The sequence below is a fragment of the Mugil cephalus genome, chromosome 11, assembly GCF_022458985.1.
Source record: "Mugil cephalus isolate CIBA_MC_2020 chromosome 11, CIBA_Mcephalus_1.1, whole genome shotgun sequence".
NCBI classification, from domain to species: domain Eukaryota; kingdom Metazoa; phylum Chordata; class Actinopteri; order Mugiliformes; family Mugilidae; genus Mugil; species Mugil cephalus.
The window spans coordinates 2,631,596-2,651,260 of NC_061780.1; the positions used below are offsets into that span (position 1 = coordinate 2,631,596).

Genomic DNA, 19,665 nt, shown 5'->3' on the forward strand with positions numbered 1-19,665 from the left:
TAAAGTCTTTATTATCAAATCTAACCTAACCATTAGAAACTTTACTAAACGTGTTTAGGTGTGATGAAATTTTTAATTTGTCTATGTTTTTACTTCTCACATGGTTTAACTGTGAACAGGAGTTACTGGCTGAATTTATTGAGGTTTAACAAGGCATCAGGGAAGAAACAACAGAGGTTCTGAAATCTGAATCTTTTTCTGCGTTCCATCTCTGTACTGTTGCAGTTTTTTTCTTATTCTTCCTTTGGCTCACACTTCTCATTCAAGGGAGTGTTTTACATGCTGGTCAGCAGCAGAACAGGCTCACTGAGGGTTTTTTTCTTTTTAGTGTAGACAGTGCCAGCTGTCAACACATCCTGGTAAATATTTAAGCTGTAGATCTGAAATATACACACACATAAAAAGAACCCAATGTACGATGAAGATGCACTGAATTACAAAATCAATCAGAGATAGAAAGAATAAGTATTTCAGAATAAGTAGCCGTGTCCAAGGCTTTATATTTCCTTTCTGATCCTGGTTCATTTTATGTGACTGTGAATACACAGCCTATATGTTAGGTTATCTATTAAAGAATGGGTATTTAAGATATCCCTTGCAGGGAGGACAGGTGCTATTTTAATGCAGCCTAACACTGAGACTATCCCTGAGGTGTGAAATCAACACTCCCATTTTCAAGTGTGAATCTAACTTCATTCCAGTATTACCTCATAATTAATAGGAATGATGTCACCTTAAATTTAAGAGATTTGGGGGGTGAAAAAAAGGAATCGTCAACCTAAATAGTGCCAGAGGTGTGTGTGGAGGAAGCAAACCATCCGTCTTCTACTGCCTGCTTCATGTCTTTCAGGCATGTTGAAATAAAATGGGTTTGCTTTGAATTTGTTGGAAACAGTAAAAAATGCTGAAGATTTTTCACATGTTTTGGTCATGACTCCTTTTGCTGTCATTCATCGGCCGCCAAGATGCTTTTCGCCCTTGAGCTGCTCCTGCAAGTGCTGCAAATCTGCTGAATGAGTCACAGTTTATCTGAACAGAAGGGTCGTTCTGATCCCAGTGGAAATTTAAGCCCACCTCAATGCATCACACCGAGCCCGTGTACTCTGTGGAACAGAAACTACCAATTGCCCAGACATTTTACATATACATGCAGTTTTTTTTGTTTTGCTTTTTTTTTTTTTTTAAAGTTATGCCCGCCATATTTTCATTATATTTTCTTTATCTGTTAATTGATCTATCTTTTTTTTTGCTTTTTGTTTTCAAATTTTAGAAAGCAAAAACTGCCCAGTGTGATTCTTTCATAACTGTATGTCTAACGAGCAGTGTGAAACCCTTAAAATATTCAAATAATTGTCACTCATGTCAAAGAAAAGCAGCAAATTCTTTCCTTTGAAAAGTTAAACCCATTGGATGTTTTTTAATGATTGAATATAACATAAATGGAATCGGTGGTCCATTGTTGATGTTCTAAATTAGTCTATTAACTATTTCCTCTCTTGTCACAGTTATAGCTGTAGTAAAATTTGAGATGTATCAATCTGAGGTACTTCACTTCCGTTGCCCGTTGTTTTCCTTGAAGTCTTACCTTGGTTTTTCTTTTAAATTATGATTCATTACTGAATCTGGGAAACTATCCCATATTATATAACATAATTGTAGGTACAGCATCAAAACTCTCCTTACACGTTTTACTGTGTTTAAGATAATTTTTCACTCAATTTCTGAAGGCAGAACTTTGACTGGTGGGAGAAGATCTTTACAATGTGACAGTGTAATTTTTTTTGAATACAGAATTTCTCTTCCTGGTTACAAAAACAGCTCTGTAATTATGGTTTTATCAGGATAATAAATATTACTCTTAATGTTTTAGTTATTTTGTAGTTTCGATAGTGAAAGTTTGGTAAAATTTAAATTTAAAATTAAAGCCACAATGTTTAAAGTTTTAATGAGCTGCAGTAGTGGCTGAATCCTAAAATTATAATCCAAGTTAGTGGCCAGTTTGTCCTTCTGTGCAAACCTGCAGATTAATTCTGGTGCAGCCTAAGAAATGTTTCCTCTACAAACATGGATAAAAAAAAAAAAAAAAAAAAAAAAAAGAAAACGGAGGCCTTTGCTTTGCAGAATAAACTTGATGAGGGAGGCAGTGGAGGGGTGACGTGGGGGGGTTAACCGCCATGCCCCCCAGGAATGGCCTGATGGGTGCTAATGAACTTGGGATGTGCCACCACAATGCTGAGCGGCCCCTGGTGCACCTCGGTGCCCGGGTTCCCATGCAGCCGACGGAATAAGAGAGAGGGGTTGATTAGGGGAGGGGGAGGCGGGGAGGTGATGGGGGGTGAGGAGGGGAGGGGGCGGCTGGATGGTGCACCCAGTCTATTGTGCCCGGTCCTTAGCCCATTAGCCACCACCAACCACTCCGCTTTCCCAAGAGGAGCTCGAGACCTGCCTGCCTGCCTGCCCGGACTCGGTAACCAGGCATCGGCGCGGGCGAGAGGAGGGGAGAAACAGTAGCCGTATTTAGAGTTTGATCTCCAGGAAAGCGTCCAAAATTTGGAGAGAAAGAAAGGGGGAACCGGGGACATTGGTAGGAGTGAGAGAGAACCCCCCGACAACAAACCGGGGGCTGACAAAGTTGTCTCTTTGGCAGTCGCGCCTCCTATTGAACCAGTAATTTATTCAAAGGAGATTTTTATCCCCGCGATCTGATTATTATGATAATCAAGTGACCCAGACCCCCTTTCTTGGCTCTTGTCTGCGGGCTCTGGGCTCGGCGGTGACAGTAAAAGCTGATTTGCACGGTCTTCACCCCCTGGTCACATTCCTGGACTCCTCTGTATCAAAGACGCGGACAATGAGAATAGTGGATGTGCGCACTTGATCCAGGCGCATGAGCGGAGGCCGCAGTCTCCGCCGGGGGCTTTGTGTCAAACGAATACTAGTAGCCAGACAAGATTACACGAAACTTTTTTTTTTTATAATCCCACATGGGCCAAAACGGGGCTCAAAACGACACACTTGATACGTGCAACTCACGAATAGACCTATAATAGAGGCAGCAGAGAGGATGCTGCACGGAGGCACCTGGTGCTAATTCTAGAGTAATTAGGGAATTAATTATGAAGCCGGCCATCAGATTTTAAGCTGTATGAAGATGGTTGCCAATATTTTTATATTTCTGTTGCTTCAGCCTCACGTATGAAATCAAATGACCACATCCAACATGAACTCACATTATTAGTTCCCAGGATTCTGATCTGTAAGAGAACTTGAGCTTCAGTGCTTATTCATGACCACGTATGCTTTCATTTTTTTTCAGAGGGTGGAGACAAAAACAGACCTGCATCGTGTCATAAAGGGGAGGGCCTTGGTGGTGGTATATGTTTTTAGAGCATGCATGTTTTAAGTTCATATTGCATCTGACGCGAGGAATGGCGAGTGCGAAGAACGGCGCGGGCTGGAGGGGGGGGCGGTGAGATCCACCTCCGAGAGAAATAATGGGGACGATAATAAAACAGGGGGAAAACCCGTTGGAGGGAAGCTGAATGGATGGAGCCAGAGACACGTCACGGCCAGCCGCAGCCATGAAGACCGTGCGGTCCAGCCTCCGGCGACTCAGTTGGTCTCCATCTCCCGAGCCGCTCGCTTCTCGGTTTTGGAGAACGGACGCCGCAGCGACTCGCAGGCATCGGCGTGAGTATGACATATGATCAGTGTTTTCTCGTAGCGGAGCAGGCGACGATATGTGAGGAATATCGGTTAGAATCGCCAAGGAAAGCGCATTTGCATCCTGCGCTGTGTACGTCGCCAACCTGCACACAAAACGGAGCAGGATGCATTCAGTCTGGATGTGGCGGCAGCAGCGAGCGAACATGGGCGCTTAGTGTTTGAGCAGCAGGTCCTCGGCTCTGATATTTAATATCATTTCGTATTTCTGTGTCTCCACCACCCTGGTACTTTGAGAAGTGTGAAGGAGGAGGTGGTATTTCAATCAGAACGACAGCTGTTGGGAGCGAATACGAGTCGGCATATTGCTCAGCAAATTTAGAATTTTATTTAATGTTCTGTTTTGAGTATGTAACAAATTCTCTACAAAACAATTCCAATTAATAGTTTTCTTAACTGAGACATGGTTGTAGTGTACAGTTCCATTGAAAGGTCACAGCTGAAGATGCATCAAACATGCAGCAGCTGTGAATGATAAAATATATATGAGAAATACAAACTAATAATTAGACGTGGTTTAACTGTGCTTTAAAGGAAAATACTTTTTTTTCGCAGCCTCAATGGCGCATTGTATCCAGGCTTCATGTGCCATTCACACAGAGTCACAAAGGCCAAAATGCGCTTGAAGCCCCGATTTCAATTCTCATACACACCTCCGGGCACTTAGCAGGGTCACTTCTCCAGCTCTGCTTGCAGGCAACTGGAGCTGCAGAGGCAGGCAACACATGGCACCAGAAACGGCAAAGTCTGACACAATCAGGGTCTAGGAGGACAGAAAAGAAACCGTGTTTTGTCTTTCTAAATGAAGCCATTGCACGAGTCTATGCGGTCATATGACTCAGATATGAGGATTACCAACAAACAGACATGCAATACACGAATAATAAGACAAAGTGGTGGCGTTCACGCAGATGGTTGGAGGATAAAGCGATCACAAGGCCAACTACCCAGTCCACACGCGTGTGCAGTGAAGGCCTGCTCCGAGTACGCATGCATGTTTAACCCAGATAGACCGCGGGGTAAAACTGGTGTTGATTGATGGAGTTTGAAGTAAAAACAATAAGTGATTATGAAACGTTTCACACGATGAATATTAGTGTATTATTTTTGCGTGAACACAGGGGTCAGTACATGAGGCAGCTGCACTGTGCAACATCTGCACAAAATTGTCGTTTGTGCAAATTTCTGATCCAGGTTAGGGGAATTGAAGGTTATGCAATTTTAGAGTATTTATTTATTGAACTACACACACACACACTCACACACACACACACACACCGGACTCATTTGTGTCCCAATACACTGCATTTAGAGATGTGGTTCCACGACACACACGCGCTGAGTACACTCTGCAATAATCAAAGACGTAGATGAGAAGTTATTATTATGTTAAAATAGAAATCCATGATCACAGCTGTAATGTGCTGCGCTTGTAGGCGGGTTGCACGGGAAGCATCACGCGGTCCATACGGCTGAGGTCTACATCTTTTAACTGATGTTATCATCATTATGTTTTTGTAAACATTTTTCCTTGTCATAGAGGAAACTGGAATTGTCTGACTGTCTGTCTAGAATATGCAGAATGGGCCAATTTGGCTTTGTGGTCCATTTGGAGAATAAAAGGATCGTCTCTTTTTTCCAGGGATCCCTGGAGAGACATTCATCGGCCTCACAACACGTGGCTTACTCTAGGTAATATGGGCTACCAGCTCTCGTTGTTACTCACATCACCAGAGGCTTACGTAGTTTTTTTTTTTTTTTTTTTTTGAAATTTGCTAGAATAATAGACTACCTTATTAAATATTTAATTAATAACAGCATGATAGATATGTAGTCTAGGCGGGATACATAGCACATTATAACAGTTTACCATATATAATTTCTAAATTTCTAAAAATGATATCTTCCTTCAAAAAAATGTGTTTTTCTGAAAGTATTTAACCATAAATATAGAGACTGTCGAAATCAAACATAATGTCATGACAAAAACAATGATATTGTTTTGCAAACGTTATACAATGTAATGTGTTAGATCAGCTGTAAAACTTAAAACAATGTAGACGATTCATTTTGTTATTCTACAAATGATCATTTCCAGCTAATGAGTTGCACACACACACAGGCACACACGCTGCTCTGATGAGCATACACACACTTTTTGCGTGTGTGCTCATTCACGGTGTGCTGCCAACAGGCCGGCCTCACCTCAGCGTGCATTCTAAATTTTTGCAGGGATCTCTGAACATGATGTAAACATGTGCGTAAAAATACTTTTTAATGTGCGCAAAACTGCTGCATAATTGCCTTTGTTGCCTAATGCAGAGTTCAGTCTGAGAGCCTGTGTTAAAAAAGTGGGCGTAAAATGAAACGTTTTCATCTGAATTTATCACGCGATTACAATCAGATGGCAACCAATGAGACTTGTTAATAGGAACCGTTTTTTGATTATCCATTCTGCGCTGTTGTATTTTTTCCCTTATTAGAGGTGGTGGATTTGTTGACGTCATTCACTTCTTGGCCAATGGTACGGCCTGATGAGGTTCGTTTAAATATTGGAGAGCAAGAAGCTGGAGCTGACTAATGATTTATAACGTGTTTTTAATTTCTCACCTTAGGTAAATCAAAGAAAAGCGATAATGAGAAGGTGACACTATGGTCATTTTGTTCATTTAAACTTTTGCACAACAGAAACGCTAAAATCTCCATAGGCTTAATTCCCTAATAACCCCTTGCGTGAAATGTATCCTGAATGGTGACCATTGTTGGGATGAAAAGCAAGCAGAAAATAATGAAACAGTATCAGTTTAAAATAATTATATAAACTGCAGCACAATCGGGAATGAACCAGCGTTAAGGAAAGGACTATTAATGATAATGGGGAAATAAGGACAATCTGCACGTAATTATTTTCCTATTTGTTCCTAGCTTGGAAATGGAAAAAAAAATAATAATAATAAATAAAATAAAATAGAAAAATGACATCTACAAAAACGAGTAATAAGGCTCTCAGGAGTTTTATTGTTAAAATTGCTCAATTCACATGAAAAGTAATATTATTTTTAAAATACCGAAGGCTTAAAAATTTGTAAGCACAGAATTAATAGCAACACGAATAATATCAAACAGTTAACATAAAACATTTCAAGTTTGGAAAAAAAATACAAAAAATGCTTCAGTGCTTTTCACTTTAAATACAGTTAAGACATCATGACATGAAAAGAATACTGGAATCTTGCATTTAATCAAGCTATTTTTTAAATGGGAAAAAAAATGGACCTTTCAAATTAATCATTTATCCATTTTTCTGAGCTATAACACATTCATGTCTTTATGTGGGACTGCATTGTGAGTGTGAGATAACATGTATCTTTGTGCAGTCATACATAAGCCTGGGTCAGAGTGTGAAATCTGCAATTACATACACCGAACAGGTGAAAGTACACACAGTTTGTCTGCGGGTGGGAGCCGGTGAAGCAGTATTCTGGGGGTTGAGGCACGTTTCTGCTCTTTGCTTCGTCCTTGTAGACTGACACAAAGCACCTTGACGACGATATGTGTTATTTTGATAGCATTCTAAATGGCAACAAACCATCTTTTTAAAAAACAATCTACATGCATTTAGATAGTAGAAGAAGAAGACCGGGTGTTTATTGTAAGTCGGAGGCAGAACAATGCCGGAGCGATTTGTTGATTACTAACGGGGGTGTAGCCATGTCTGCATGTTGCAAGTCATGTGTTGAGATTTGGGTTTGTGTGATGGAGGGATAGAATATTCTATGCCTCGCCCTCTTTCTCTCTCTTTTATTCTCTCAGTATCTCTCCATCTCACTCTATCTGCATTCTGTCATTAGAGCTTTACTTGGTGGTGGCGTTGGTGGGGGAGGAGTCTGCCACAACAGGGATCTGGGCACACATAGCAGCTTTAATTAGATGGGGCCTCGTGCCATGTGCCACCACAGCAAGCGCGAGGAGGACTGTGTGCCTGTGTGTGTTACAGCATTGTCTACGCCCATACGTGTGGAGATGTGTTTTGTGCGTGCTTAGCTCTATTTTTGCTTGTTTTTGGAAATATTTGGGTGAATGTCCATTGCATGATTTTTTGTCATTTGGTAAGAAATTTTGTCTTTACATGTGTGCTTCTTAAATCCCTCTGTCTTTGCTTTGGTGCCAATCTGGAGTGTTGGTTGACTGCTTTGGCATCAGATAATGTAAATGAAGACAACCCAGTTTCTTTTGTAGTCAAACAGCTAGGATCTTCTTTTAATTTAAAAATGTATTTGGGTCAAGGCGGGGGGTGGCGTTTGAAGCCATCACCCTCCCATGGAGGCAGTCAGCGGGTGAGGCGGGTGCGCCGTAGGGATGGGCGCCGGGCCGAAGGAGGGAAGGTTGCCTCCATAGCCAGTTTGGACTGGTTCAACAACTTGTGCACATTTTTTTAATTGGTGCCTCTTGCTGATTGTTGGAGTTTTTGATATTCAGGCATTACTCACAAGCCAATCAAAGCTTTTGCTGGACAATGGGAGGTTTCCAATTGGTTGAGGTGGTTTGAGGCGGGGTGAGGGGCCACTTAGTGACATCACATAATATAGGGTCAGGACATTTAAGGGCCGCTCTAAGTTGAATGAAGAAAAAAGACCCTAAGCCAGAAGAGTAACATCTTTGTTCGATGGCGTTTGCTACCGTTTGTTATTTTTTATTCTGACTCATATTTTTGATATTAATTTTAACTCCACTCCAAGTTAGTTTTAGCCATGTCTATATAAGATGGGGCCATGTAATAATATAATATGTGTTTATTAACAACTTTCTCTTCTGCTTATAGGTCAGAACTTGGCCAATGCTACTTCGCCTATGGCTTGAGAGGATGGGTAGCCTTAGGGGTTGATTGTTATCTTTGGTTATCTAGCTGTATGAGTGATGTACATTCTTCATAAAGCTAGATAACCGAAAGTAACAAGAATCCCATTACACTCCTGAAAAGGCATCAAGACCCCAAATGCACTTCTTTTCAAAAAGAAAAGAAAAATCTACTTCCAGAAGACCCGTAACAAGAGAGAGAAAAATGGACATTTTAATGAAGGGAGAATAATACAACAAAAGGTAGGGTTTCATGATTTGTCTGTATTTGTTCTGTATCTGACTGAATGTGTATTTAAGTACATGTATATACCTTGAGATCAAGCAATTCATCAACCGCTAGAAATGAGGAATAGTATTGTTTAGCATGTATAAATAAACGAGCCATTACCACACATATTTCCTAAGGCTCTCTGCAGCCTGTGGCAGTGATCCATAACAGTAAGGTTGGTGCAACAGGATCACTTTTAATCTAATAAGCCCCATGATCCCTGTGCGTGGGGCTGCATGCAGGGGCTTAGTCTAGTATCACATGGTGGGGAGTGCCAGGCTTGCTGAAAAAAACCCCACAACGACTCACCAAAGCTGGTGGACTTATGAGTTTGCTTGCCCATTTGGTTCATAGTCTATAAATTTAGGTCCATGAATATCAGCTTTTCTGCTTGCATCTTTGGCATCAAGAGAACATGCAATATGGAAAGAATGTGGGCCTTTTATATTAAAGGAGCTGCATACGGTGCTATGAATTATACATATGGTCTAACTTGGATGGGATTGTGTGAGTTAAGAATGCTCCCTTCGAGTTAATCTGGCCTCCCAGTGCCCCGCAAGCACCTAAGCGAACAGACAAGAATTTGTTTGAGGCCAGTTTTGTTAAGTTATCCTTGTTGATTTTTTTTCCTTTCCACCTACTCTTTTCTCCCTTTTTAATGAAAAGATGTTTGATTTGGGGTCCTGGCCGTTGTTTGATTTGACGTGACAGTTGGCTTGGTTGTGAATGGGCCATGGAAAAGCCTCCATTGCATGAGGTGCTACCATGTGGAAATGCCTGATGGGATCTCACTGAATGCTGCTTGGTGTGCGTGCAAGGCTCAGAGGGGGAGTGGTCCAGGGGCAATCAAGCAGAAAGTACCCCCAGTGACAAGATCCATGAGTGATGGAAGGAGAACAATCTCAGCCTTTAGGTTCTTTGCCGAGGCTCATGGTGAGGAGTAATTGGTCAATCAGATCTTCGACAACAAGGCCTCTGATGGTTGATTGAAGGTGTGATTTCTGTTCTGCCCATCAAAGCTAGAGGGTCACTCCTGCTGAGAGAGACAACTAAGGATTGTTCCCAAGGTCTCAAGACTCTGGTGCTACAAGGCCAGTAGCGAACTTCAATTGTAATACATATTCCACATGGTGGTTTGCTGTCTCCACATGGCTGAACTAAAACATCACGATTGGGTTTTGGTGTATTCAGCTTCACATGGTACAAATTTCAAAAGAGTTGTGCAGGGCTGAAGTGAAATTTCTAAAAGCATGTGTGGCAGTCTTACCTTGCAATGTCAATCTCTTTGAGCCCTGCGGTTGTGCCTGCCTGTCTGCTGCATTGCAGGTGCTGAGTGTGACATTTGAGTTCAGTGCTCAGCTATGTAAGAGAGAAGAACGAGGGCCTTGACAGGAAGTGACAGCAGGAGATGTCACCTTCTTGGTTGGCAGAGGCAGTACCAGGTTCCCTCTCCATTGGGCTGCTGCTGCCATTGTTGAGGTTTTTCTCTGTTGTTGTTATTTATTTTTTTATTTTTTTACAATGAAGACTCATGATCATAGTATGATCATAGTGTTTTTGTATAGTGTATAATTATGAATTTTTTTTATCAGGTACTAGGTGGCCAATTTTTAGAGACCAGATTGATCTTTTTGTTTCTTTTTTTGTGTCAGTTACAGTGTTGGGACTAAATGGGAACCGAAGTCTTGGACAGATTGTGTTTATACCCTAAGCAGTGCCCTGGGAGACGCATGTCATGGTGCAAATGCTTTGTTCTGGCTCGGTGTGTGGCACAGTTATATCACTAACACTCCACACTGGGGACCACAGAGCAGAGACTGTCTCAGCTTATGCCTCCCTGAAAACGGCACAGAGATGGGTGAGTTCCTAAAAACCACCTCAGGGCCTTTGCGCTCTCTCTTTTTCTGTGTCCCATGGCAGGATTTGAAATAGAAAGAAAAAGAAAACGGGTGGAGAAGGAAAGAAGGCAAGGAGAGGAAAGCAAAGGAGGAGGGAGGTGGGTTTGTCTTAGCTTTCATGCGCTGGGCAAGCAGATTTAGACTCCAAGTGTCAAATAGAAAAACAGCCATTGTGGTTGGATCCTACTTGCCCCCCCACCAGTAGACTTTACAGTCAATAGAGCTAGTCCACTTGTCACTGAGGGACAATGCGCCCCTTTGCCTCCCTTTCAGGCCTGCCGGGTCCGAGCAGCCAGACAGTTTTCTGAATAAGACCCAGTGATTCTTGCCCCCTTTTCTCTGCCTCTCTTTCTCTTGACGGAACACACCAACAGGGTTTGGAAAATGGCTTCGCTGTGGGCCACAGGGTAAGGCCAGACCCTGTTATTTTCTACAACATTGGCATTCCCTCCACCCCCTTACTCTCACACAGAAATGAATGTATCTAAAGCAGTTGCAAAAGTCAATGGGACTCCCCAGACAAAAGAGATTAAGTTTGGCAACTTAGCGGTAACAGGTGTACTTTGACTATGTTCAGACCACACGGGGGGCTACTGCTGTTGTCTGACCCTTTGCTCTGTTTCCCTCCCTGTTGGTTTTCAGTTGTATGGAGATAAAGATGAAATTTGCATTGTATTTTCAGACGACAAGAATGCTTTAGACCTTGTCGACTTAGACATTTTAGTGGTGTGTGTGTGTTAAGCTTAGCTGTCCAGCGCTGGTCTCTCATAATTTTACCAGCTTTTCAATATATAGTTAAAATTTGCCACTTTTCTCCTGTGATTAGCCAAGTTTTCTACAAAGAGATTCTGCAGATATACTTAGATCCCCAGCAGTGCATACCCAGGGGAGCAAGTTAAGAGTAAACAATGCGGGCAAGCACAGAAGAAAGAAATATCAGAGGAAGTGCAGCACTGCACTGAAGCATGAATGCAATGTCACATTTAAAACTGAGACAGTGATGTTTTAGGGGGAACTATCTTTCAAAGAGAGTGAGCAAAGCCCTTTCTATCTATACCTTTAGTATTTTTCAACCACAATAAATAAAGCCATTCAGCAGCAGTACAAACAGAGACACCCTCAGAGCCAGAGCAAAACAGTGCATGCATTTGTTTGTTTCAGTCATTAATAAAGCTTTTACTGAGAGCCCCTGTCCTCAGAAAAGCCCATTCTGTTGAAATGACTTGGCAAAGCATCCGATGGAGAGTCTGTTCAGACTGAAGCTGCTCCCGCTGCCATTGTCTGGTTCTCTCTCACACACCTACGAGTCCAGAGTAAGCACACAATTTCATTGTTGCGTGAGCTGTTAATATCTGAGGCTTCACAATAGAGCCCATTCGCCATATTTGCATAAGGCACTTTTCCAACAAGGACCCAGAGAGGGCTTGAAAGCTGGCCCACTCCAGTGCCAATGGCAAAAAAATGTCAAGTGCCAATTAGGAGAGGTTTGCCACCATTCAGCAGTACCCCACCCCTGTAGTCCTTATCCTCCCTGCTTACCCACCCCAACTCTCTCACACTCCAAGTCACCCTTGGTTTTACCACCTTATTCCAATTTCAGACGTGGCCTTCCCCTACTGACACCCTCTGACAAAAGCAGACTCCCTCCTCTGCTGGCTATTGGAGAATCCTTTCTGGTGGCCTCAGAGTATTAGCAAAATCAGACAGTATGCTCGGTTTACCGACTAGTCTGCTTTCTTTGTTGATCACTTTAAAGGGAAGGGAACTACATGGCTAAACCTGTGAGATACAGACTCCACCTTCTTGTGAATATTGAACTTAGCAAGCTGGTTGCATTGTGCTGCTTTGGTTTTCGACTCATGGGTTTTCATGTGTAGGTGTGGGCAATTGAGGGAAGGATTGTGGTAAAGGGATACTGATTTCAGACAATTAAGAATTACTCCTTTCATCCGTTATCCACAGAGGTTAGTCATGGTAATAACAATTAGGCACCTAATGACTTACTTTAAACTTTTGTGCGTTTTATTTTGCTCTGATGCACATATAAATACGGAGAAACCTATTATGAGAAATTCTGTAGTCCAGGTTACAACAGTTATTGCAGGCTGAGAGTCAGCTATTAAGGCTAAAAGACATGCAGCAGAATTTATCGGAGCTGTATCGAATCCAGCTTAGCCTGGTGATGTCAACAGAACACAACAACTGTTTACAATTCTACCACTGCTAAAAATGCACAACTATATCCACCAATGCTTAACTGCGGTTGTCAGATACTAAGTACATAGTGACAGGAATTTAGAGCATCGTCACAGTGTTCATGCCATGAAAGCCTTTGACATCAAATTAAAAAAAAAAAAAAAAACTTGCATCATGTAAAATGACAAGAATGAAGTAAATTAAATAGAAAAAATTAAGTCATAGACACAACAAAGGAAGGTAATCGTGTTTGCCCAATTGGGCTACCGTTGTTTTCCACAGAGCGTTTACCTAACTTACCGCCTCCTGCCACTCAAAAGGATTTTTCTCTTGTCCCTTTTTCTCTTTCATTCAATCTCTGTGTCGAGTTTTTTTTCTTTCCCACCCTTGATTCTCAGATGGTTGGATCTGATTTGCATGCATTTGCATAATGAAAGTCATTTGCATGCTCAGGGGCAGACTGTACCATGAGAACAGACATGAAAAGGTGTGTGTGCATACGTGTGTGTATACATGCATTCATGTGTATGCATGGCTTGGTTTGTATGCTTCTGTGAACTGTACACGTGTGTTTTGATGGATAAACGATGTTCTTAAAAATTTTCCTCTTACCCTCTGATTTCCCCTTCCCTGTTTTCTGTGCAGGCTACCACACCACTGAAGGAAAGCTGGCAAAAGAAGACTGAAAAACAGAGAATAAGGAGGAGGAGGGGTTGCTGTTGATTCTGCCCTCCCTCTCTCCTCGCCCTCCACTGCATCGCCTCTTCCCTCCTCCTCCTCTTCCCTTCCTCCTCCACTCCATCCTCAGCAGACTGCCCCTTTTTCCTGTACAGCGAAACGCAGCCCGCGCCACCATCTTAGAGTAACGCTGGCATGAAATGGAAGTGTGAAGACCAGCCAGTGCAGGTAACACACGGAACCCACTGCACCAACCATGCTGCATTTTTCCACAGGCACCACCCCGACTCTCCATCCCATCCATGCCCTTGCTCCTCTTCTCCAGTGGGCTACAGGCTCCGTTTTAATCGCCTCTGATTTGTTTGTTAATTGCACGATTCACAAGATGCACTGATGGAGGGAGAGGAGGGAGAGTTGATGTGGGTGGAGCGTGTTTTGTATGTGTGTTCACATTAAATCACATCGCGCTCAATGCCTCTCTCATGAGGCTTTCAGTGGGCATCTGTCCTCGAAGCGCCAGGTTTTCTTCCCCGTTTGGGAATTCTCATGCCATCCTCACATGCTTGCCCCGACATGGCGGCGACTGCCATTTTGGAGACGTGATGCAAGCTGTCCCTTCTAGACAATACAGAGGCACAATTTGTAGCTCCATATAGTGGGCATCTTAGGATTTGTTTACTATAAGTGTGGTCACGGTCATAGATAATTTGCTGCTGTAACTGGTATGACTTAATTCTAAAAGTATATTAAACTTCAATTCTTTAAATAAAGTCAGAAAAATGTCAAATTGGGCATATTGGCTGAGTGGCAAGTAATAGTATCTGTGAATTACAAGTCACAGATGCTGCAGCACATAAAACTGACACGAAGCAGGAGAGAAACAGAGAAATAATAGAGAAGAGATGGTGAAAAATTTACAGCTTGAATGGCAAAGTCTTACCACTGGAAAGCCTTAGTTTAAAGGAGCAACAGAGTACGAGGGCAGACGGTGCTCAGACAAGTTGAGTATTGTTCTAATAGAGTGAGCTTGTTGTAGTGCAGCGTTATTTCAAGCAGGGAGCTCCCAACTTTGAAAACCGCTTAAACCAAAACACCAATTAGCGTTGGCTGGGCCTGATTAACTAAGGCAGCCGGTAAACAATGAACACCATTGTCCTGGTAACAGAGAAATCTCCCTTTGTTTGTGTCTGTGGTGGGGAGGTCAAAGAGACAATGCTATTGCTAACTTACAGTAGGGTCCCAGTCCATAGGGCTAACAAAAAGACTGCCCACTGTTGAGTCAAGATGAAAGCAAATTAGATTGCTGCCAAAGATGGCAAGAAGGAATCGTGTCATTAAAATTAGCTTAAAATTTTCACCTGAAGTATTTTATTTTAAGTCCATCATTTACAGAGACAATCCTTAGGTGATATCAGTTCTCACATTAGATCATTCCATTTCATTTAAACTTTTGACGATGATACTTTTAAAAGCAAAGTCGTCGCTTGGCTTCCCTGAGAGGTGCTGTGGTAACTGTTTCAAAGCTAAAGTGCACTAATCACAGCCAGACCTCCATAAACAGGTGGTAGATTGAGCACAGAGGGCCGGGGCCATTCTCAATTTACTGTGTAAATTATGCAGAGCCCAAAACAATGCAAACAGTAGACAGTGGAGTGGCTGGCGTTGGCTAATGAGATGATGAGAAGGCTGGGAGCTGATCGAGGAGAGGGGGTGGGCACGACCGGCAGCTTGTGTCTGGATTCGTGTGTGTGAGGGTCTAGAAGAGCTTTGGCAGGGCAGCAGACACTGTCCCGTCTGCACAAACCCCACTGTCAGCACCCCTCCTGCCCAGACTGAGTGCTACAGAGGGAGGGGAGGGTTAGGCAGGCAGCTGGGGCACCCTACCCCCATTGCTCAGGCAAGAGCACCAGCCTTGGGAACCTCTGTGGCAGGGGTCCCCCGAACACTGGCATATAGGGGCCTCCCGAAAGTCTGGCTGCATCCCTCCCCATTCCGCCACCATCCCCCCTTCCTCCTGTCTCCCCAACCATCACCACCCCTCCCACCCTAATGTGAAGCTGGGGGCCTGGGAAGGACTTCAAGTTCACGGCCAGACCTCCTATTGAGCTGACAGCCTGACTGTTTGCTCAATTCTGCTCCCTATTCAGAGCCGTGCTGGAGGGGGGAGTGTTGAGAAAAGGCTGGAGGATGCAGGGGGGTGTCGCTAGATGGGACACCGTAGCACTGTGATAGCTATTCATTCAGCGAGGGGAGGCAAGTAAAGAGCGAGGGAAGAGAGTGAAGAGGGACGGGGGGTTCGAGCTGGGGTGCATAAATAAAACGTGAGGAATCTAGGCTCAAAGTTTGCTTTGAGCGGTGTGCGCCTCTCTCACACTCTTTTAGACTCTTAATTACCGGCGCCTTCCACTTTTCTCTTCCCCTTTCTCTAACTGCACCCCCCTCCTCATCCCCATCGCATACGCACTCTCGAACACACACACACACACGTACATACACACAAAATGGCAGTGGCAATCATTCTCATCATCCTCTCTATCCCTTGGTTTTATTAGGCCACATGCTGGGGCTGTAAATTTACCATTAACAAGCTTATTCACTGTAGTCCTCTCTACAAAACAAGACCATGATGCCAATAACTCAAAGCGACACCAATACCCGAAACTGCCTTTTATACCACCAACCTCCACTGTTAGCCCCTCCCCCCTTCTCACCCCAACCCACCGTGTCCTCCATGGCAGAGTGCACCCTCTCTGAACAACACCGCAATGCTAAATGCCAAGTCTAACGTGATGCTTGCTGATAGTTCAGGCAATGCTAATTAGCACGGCTGTTGTTGATTTCTGCTGCTAAGCTGGATGGCTGCATTATTGGTTCATTCTGAACTCGGTGACCTGCTGTAATATTTTAAGTTGCTTGTCTGAGCTGCTTGAAAATTTGACAAAAAAAAAAGTCCGATAGCCTTCTGAAGTCCAACTCAGCCAAGCTTAGGATGTGTCACATGCTTCCTCTTTGTATTAGCAGCTTGCAGCGTACCAGGCTCCTGTAAGGCCTTTCAACTTCGGCCTCAATCCCCTCAGCTGGTACACGGAGCTGCTCTTACCTTAGCCAGATTTAGGACACACAAGAAATTCCCCAATAAGTAATTTCTCATGTTTAAAGACCAACATGGACAAGACCTCTTTTTAAATTGGACTACACAGACCATTGTCTCAAATAATTGTTTTGACATTCACATGATTGGCCTCATGGTGTGTTTTGACTCGCTGAAAAGAGTCAAAGCTGTATCCTAATGTCTCTCTTTTTTTTGGCAGATAAATGTTGGGGCTCTAGAATGGACAGAACACACAATGGGACGACAGCGGGACTCCTCCTTTATTGGCTGTTTGCTGCCTTTCAGCGGGAGTAAACAAGGATGACGGCGCTGCTGTCTGCACAAGAGTCGGTGGTGATTCCTGCCACTGGGACACTGGTTGTGCCTCTTGTTGCCGTTTGATGCATTATTTGACTCAAAAGCCGACCTGGACTGTTTGTGAACGCCTTTCTTTGGGAATTTGTGGGTTCGCACAGGAGATGATGAGCTCGAGAGTTGGACGAACTAGTCTATAAATGTGATTCTCATTTTTCTTTTAATTTTTTAAGGTAGTACTGATTTAATTTTTTGTATTATTTGTACATGTGTTTATAAACAATATCGACACAAAGCAATATAATTTGTCTGCGACTAACTTAGACTCTACTAACTGTGGTGGTATGTGATGAGTTGTAGCGCACATTTTGCTCAGTTTCTTTTTTTATAGTTGCTAGGACTCAAAAGACACACGAATGTGAGACCCACGGCAGCAGTGAATAATACTGCACTGCGATTGGACAGCTCCATGTGTCGGCTGACACAATGGTGAAGGAGTAAGCTGTCGTCTTTATACTCTATGCAACAGTTTGTTCTTTTTTGTTGTTTTTTGTTGTTTGTTTTTGGTAAAGCCCTTTTCCACCCTTACCTTTGTTGGGGGCATCACACTATAGACATTCTATCAGTCATCTTCAAAATATGTTCTTCGAGGAGCCCACATTCCTACTGTTAATATGCTGAAACAGAAAATACAGTGGGACTGTGTGTGTGTGTGTGTGTGTGTGTGTGTGTGTGTGTGTGTGTGTGTGTGTGTGTGACAGATGACAGAATACATCTGAGTTTCATCAGTGGACGGATTGAATCTCATATTTTGCTGCCTTAACAGACTTTGATCTGACTGTGCAGCCATGTGCCTGAGCGCACATGGAGTCTGAGTAAATATAATATTAAACCAAACATTTAATATTCCTGATGGTAGGAGTGTGTTTGATCAGCAAGAAGTAGCTCATGGCTGTGTGTATACAGAACAGGCCGCACTATTAAAACCTGCTTCCCGGTAGGCTTCCAGACACAGCAGTTTGGTTCATAACGGTTACCTGCTTCACTGTAATGATACATCTTTGGGTGAGACATTACAAATAGATTGGCTTCAAACACTGCCTTAATTTCCTGTCCTTGACGTTAACACACACATGCACACACACACAAATGCAATAAGGCAAGTACTATCAGAGCCTAATTCATTCTATATTAATTTTCGGGAAGTGGCAAATTTTTTTATTACGATTGATAATCTATGCAAATCTTTTAAATATTACTTTAAACAATCTATGTCTATGCAGTGCTTTTGCAATTGATTCAAGGGAGACTATCTTGGCCTAATTTAGAAAATGTATTTTTTGATAATCATGCACATCCCAGTGCTCAAGACAATTACTTATCTGCCTGGATAAGCTTGAAATTATGTTTTTAATCTCAAGCAAAAAAAAGTTACTCTTCTGATATCAGTCCAGAGGCATGGGAACCGTGAATTGTGGTCTAAAATGATTAAAGCAGTTGCACAATTTTTTTTTCTTTTCTTAAATGCAGATCAAACATACTGTATCTCCTCAGCTTTTGCCTTGCAAAGCCCATTATTTTATATAATCAGCAATGTTTGTGTTACACAATCTAATTGCTGTGAATGAGTGTTCACCACATGTGCCTTCGTATGGAAAACTGTGTTGGAATAGTAATAAAGGTTTACATTGAAAACAACGGAAAAATTGTTGTTGTGCATGATTTTGTCCGTTTCACTTGCATGTCATTAGCTGGCAGAATCCATCTACTAATAAATGGAAAGGTGGTACCTTTAGCGGCCACGTGTGCTGTTCAGGTGTCCTTGAGCTGTCAGTGAGCCTGGTCATTATTCTGAAAATCAGACATGGTGTAAATCAGCTAAATACATAAATGTACATGTAAATAAAGAGAGAGGGGAATACATTTACAGTATTCATAAAAAAAAAATCTAAATGTCTCAGTAGCTGGCAGCTTTTCATTTTTTTTTTATTTATTTAAAAAATTAATTTTTTGCAGCAGTCACATCTACAGAGACATAAACTGCAATTTAGCGTCAGCATAATGTAAGAGGTAAATGAAAAGATTATCACAATTCCCTTGCCATCAAACCAAACATCAAACACTATCAGAGATGTTGGTTTACCCTATTCTAGTGTTTAGCATCGAGCTTCATGGGAGGAAACCAGCAGAGCTCTCTTTAAGTGTAAAATTAATCAGTGGAATCAGCGAAAATCTTGACCTCATTGTGGTGCAGATGGATAATAAGCCAATACACACTGCCCCGCGTGCCGTTAACCCACTGTTGCTTTGAATGTAGGGAAAACAAAGAGCCCAGTCACACTATCATCCTGGGTTTTGAGCAGCTCTGGCGCTGTGCAGGCCACCGTGTGCTGTGCAAAACACTTCCCCTGTGTGATTTGCTGTCTGACACCACATATGGCAAATGTGCCAACATCGACATATGGACCTCTCACAATTCATTAGCATTGTCATGTAAAAAAGGGTAATCCCACTGTAAAACAAATGAAATGTAACCCTTTACAGTACAGGTTGATCACGCAGCTCTCCATTCATTCCCTCTCTTTTATGAAGTCTTGTGTAATTCAATGAAAGAGGTTTTTAACGCAGCTCCAACG

At 42.6% G+C, this 19,665-nt stretch overlaps 1 long non-coding RNA gene across 2 annotated transcripts; it reads left to right on the forward strand.

The window, feature by feature from the left end:
- The first annotated feature begins 3,430 nt into the window (after window positions 1–3,430).
- On the forward strand, window positions 3,431–18,735 carry LOC125016481. Of its 2 annotated transcripts, XR_007113692.1 has the most exons (5): window positions 3,431–3,690; window positions 5,366–5,415; window positions 8,546–8,823; window positions 13,591–13,851; window positions 16,935–18,735. It is a non-coding gene; the product is annotated as an uncharacterized LOC125016481 (long non-coding RNA). The 2 variants fall into 2 exon arrangements; XR_007113693.1 differs by lacking the exon at window positions 5,366–5,415 and having other exon boundaries at window positions 3,438–3,690.
- Window positions 18,736–19,665: the final 930 nt, after the last annotated feature.